Genomic DNA, 4609 nt, shown 5'->3' on the forward strand with positions numbered 1-4609 from the left:
CGGGACTTATTTTGGGGTTTTAAAAACAATTCTGAAATAACGTTTTACTTCATAATCTATTAACAAATATTGTCTTTATCTCCATTTCCAACAGCTGAGAGAACATCTATGTTGAGGGAATGCATCAGTCTCGACTAGCACACTGTTAAATAATCAGCAGATCAATCTACACCAAACTACTGGTTAGTGCACACAGGAACAACTAAAACAGCTGTTCTGTTTCTTATTGTTTCTTATTATTAATGTGTTTTATGTTTGGGTTCAACATGGGGGTGGGGGGGGGGGGGGGGCAAAAGGGTGTAAAAGTGTTTAAAAACAAAAAGGGACAAAAAACATCTAAACAACTGTTGAAAAAAACTCTAAAAAGCGACAAAAAGCTAGAAAAATGGAAAAAGTACTAAAAACGCAGCGGAACATCAAAAGGTGAAAAATGTCGGGAAAAGCAGCAAAACTTCAGGAAAAAAGGAGGAAACAAACATGTTTTCCTTCATCCCTTCTTTCTTCCCTTCCTTCCTTCCTCCTTCCTTCCTTCCTTTCTTTCTTTCCTTCCTTGACAGATTCAGCAGTTGCACAGCCTGTTTCTCTTCTTTCTTTCCTTCTTTCCTTCCTTCCTTCTTTCTTTCCTTCCTTCTTTCCTTCCTTCCTTCCTTCCTTCCTTCACAAATCCAGCAGTTGCACGTCTGTTTCCCTTCTTTCTTTCCTTCTTTCCTTCCTTCCTCCTTCCTTCCTTTCTTTCCTTGACAGATTCAGCAGTTGGACGTCTGTTTCCCTTCTTTCTTTCCTTCTTTCCTTCCTTCCTTCCTTCTTTCCTTCCTTCCTTCCTTCCTTCTTTCTTTCTTTCCTTCCTTCTTTCCTTCCTTCCTTCCTTCCTTCCTTCCTTGACAGATTAGGGCATTAGGACGTAGCTCTATTTCTAAAACCTGTCAGTGTTTTCTCAGTGTGAGTTCATGACATTCAGTCATCCCTCGTTCCCAGTGAGATCCCTGCGGCTGCGTGTGTCAGTTACCAGCGATTGCCACGGTAACCCATACATGTGTTGGGTTACCAGCGATCGCCACGGTAACCCATACATGTGTTGGGTTACCAGCGATCGCCACGGTAATCCATATACGCAGGCTCTCCCTCTCACGAGACCAGAGCTGATCCCCCAGGGGGCCCAGCTCATTTCCTCTGGTCGTAACCAGCGTCGTACGGAACTGGGTCGCTGGGCTGGTGGGGGGAACTGTGTCACACACCACACACACACACACACACACACACCACACACACACACACACCACACACACACACACCCACACACACACACACACACACACACACACACACCCAACACACACACACACACAAACACTCTCTCACACACACACCCACACACACACCACACACACCACACACACCCCACACACACACCAACAACACACACACACACACACACACTCTCTCACACACACACACACACACACACACAACACAACACCCACACACACCCACACACTCTCTCAAAACACACACACACCCACACCCCACACACAACTTCTCCACACACACACACACACCACACACACACACTCTCGCAACACACACACCCACACCACACACACCACACACACACCACACACACACAAGACTCCCCTCTTATCACACAAACCCACACACACACCACACACACACACACCTCCCTCTCATCACACACACACACCACACCACATTCTCCCTCTCATCACCCACACACACACCACACACACACACACACACACACACCACACAAACTCTCACCTCATCACCACACACCACCCACACCCAGACACACACACTCTCTCTCACACACACACACACACACACACACACACACACACACAACACACACACACCTCTCAACACTTCCTTAACGCACGCACACGCTCACACACACCCAACACACACACCCACCCCACACACACACTCTCTCTCAACACAACACACACACACACTCACAACACAACATACAAACACACTCTCTCTCTCTCTCTCAACACAACACACACTCCAAACAAACACACACACTCCCAACAAACACACACACACACAGGGTTTTTAGCATAAATGGACTGTTGTTATATATCTTTTCAACTCTTAACAACTACTCAAAACTCCTCAGATACACACTTACACACATCTACACAACACCCACACACTCTCAACACATACCCTAACGCACGCACACACACACCCAAAACACACACGCACAAACACACACACACACTCATACTCCCAACACACACACACTCACACTCCCAACACAACACACACACACTCACACTCCCAACACAACACACACACACTAACACTCCCAACACAACACACACACACTCCCAACACAACACACACACACTAACACTCCCAACACAACACACACACACTCTCAACACATTCGCCAATCCGCGCACACACACACACACACACGCACACACGCACACACACACACACAATCACACACACACACGCCACACCGCACACACGCACGCACACACACACACACACGCACACTCCAAGGACAAGAACACTTCAACATGGGACTGCAGGACCGGGTGTCGAACCACCAACCATCAGATTTCCATTGCCACGGTAGAAGGTAGGCAACCCGTCCTCCAACGAGCCACGCCCCCCCCCCCCCCCCCCCCCCCCGCCCCCCCACATACAAAAGAGCGTAGTGTGGAATCAGTCATGTTATTTGGGGTAGTTAAAAATAACACTGATATGACCCAAGGACAACATGAGGGTTAAAAAAAAAGAAGGAAAAAAATAGAAATAACCAGTAAATGTGTGTAGATTTCTGTCATAGAAGGTCTCACTGCAGAGACATGGACCCCCCTTGCCCCCCTCCCCACCCCCCCCAAAAGGCCCACTCTGAGTCAGGGAACCCCTGTCTGGGATGCAGATCTGGTGTCGTTACTGTAGCCGGTCGCAGGATATCTCTGCCTCCCTCTGAGACTGATCACCTGTGAAAGTTTGTGCCTGAGTTTTGTAATTCCTGATTGGCTGATGCAGGCTTGTTTCCACGGCTACGGCCTCTGTGGGGATTAGCTGGGATTACCAAGAGAGTGATGCTGTTTGTTATCAGGTCGCTGAGACCATCACCGATGGCTCTGCTCACAGTAGCTACAGAGGGATGACACCCGTTAGGTGTCAAAGGTAAGAAAAGACTCCTAGTTAACACCAGGCCCCGACCGATATATCGACGGGCCGATATTATTGGCCGATATTAGACATTTCCCGAACTATTGGTATCGGCATTTATAATGGCCGATACAAAAAGTGTCTTTTTTTATTTAAATATTTATTCATCAGAATCATTTATAAAGACAAATAAATGATTCTGATGAATGAATATTTCAAAAATAAAATAAAAACGGACGGTCAACCATGTTATGAGTGTTGGCGTTGCATAGTCTGTCCCCCAGAGGACGCTCTACAACGTCCCTGTTAGTGCTATCTTGCTCCCTCTGAGACTGATCACCTGTGAAAGTTTGTGCCTGAGTTTTGTAATTCCTGATTGGCTGATGCAGGCTTGTTTCCACGGCTACGGCTCTGTGGGGATTAGCTGGATTACCAAGAGAGTGATGCTGTTTGTTATCAGGGCGCTGAGACCATCACCGATGGCTCTGCACAGTAGCACAGAGGGATGACACCCGTTAGGTGTCAAAGGTAAGAAAAGACTCCTAGTTAACACCAGGCCCCGACCGATATATCGACGGGCCGATATTATTGGCCGATATTAGACATTTCCCGAACTATTGGTACGGCAATTATAATGGCCGACTACAAAAAGTGTCTTTTTTATTAAATATTATTCATCAGAATCATTTTAAAGACAAATAAATGATTCTGATGAATGAATATTCAAAAATAAAATAAAAACGGACGGTCAACCATGTTATGAGTGTTGGGTTGCATAGGCTGTCCCCAAGAGGACGTCTACAACGTCCTGTTAGTGATGGCGTTGCATAGTCTGTCCACCAGAGGCGCTCTACAACGTCCCTGTTAGTGATGGCGTTGCATAGTCTGTCCACCAGAGGACGCTCACAACGTCCTGTTAGTGATGGCGTTGCATAGTCTGTCCACCAGAGGAAGTCTACAACGTCCCTGTTAGTGATGGCGTTGCATAGTCTGTCCCCCGAGGACGTCTACAACGTCCTGTTAGTGATGGCGTTGCATAGTCTGTCCACCAGAGGAGCTCTACAACGTCCCTGTTGTGATGGCGTGGCATAGTCTGTCCACCAGAGGACGTCCAAGTCCCTGTTAGTGATGGCGTTGCATAGTCTGTCCACCAGAGGACAACGTCCTGTTAGTGATGGCGGTTGCATAGTCTGTCCACCAGAGGACGCTCTAAACGTCCCTGTAGTGATGGCGTTGCATAGTCTGTCTCCAGAGAGGACGCTCTACAACGTCCCTGTTAGTGAGGCGTTGCATAGTCTGTCCACCAGAGGACGCTCTACAACGTCCCTGTTAGTGATGGCGTTGCATAGTCTGTCCACCAGAGGCGATCTACAACGTCCCTGTTAGTGATGGCGTTGCATAGTCTGTTCCCAGAGGACGCTCTACAACGTCCCTGTTAGGATGGAGTTGCAAT

General features: G+C 47.7%; 1 protein-coding gene across 2 annotated transcripts in view; it reads right to left on the minus strand.

The window, feature by feature from the left end:
• The window catches only part of igsf9b (immunoglobulin superfamily, member 9b), a 101907-nt gene that overhangs the window by 95440 nt on the left and 1858 nt on the right, over positions 1-4609 (minus strand). The gene's annotated exons all lie outside the window — the stretch shown is intronic.

The sequence above is a fragment of the Etheostoma spectabile genome, unplaced genomic scaffold, assembly GCF_008692095.1.
Source record: "Etheostoma spectabile isolate EspeVRDwgs_2016 unplaced genomic scaffold, UIUC_Espe_1.0 scaffold431, whole genome shotgun sequence".
Lineage (NCBI taxonomy): Eukaryota > Metazoa > Chordata > Actinopteri > Perciformes > Percidae > Etheostoma > Etheostoma spectabile.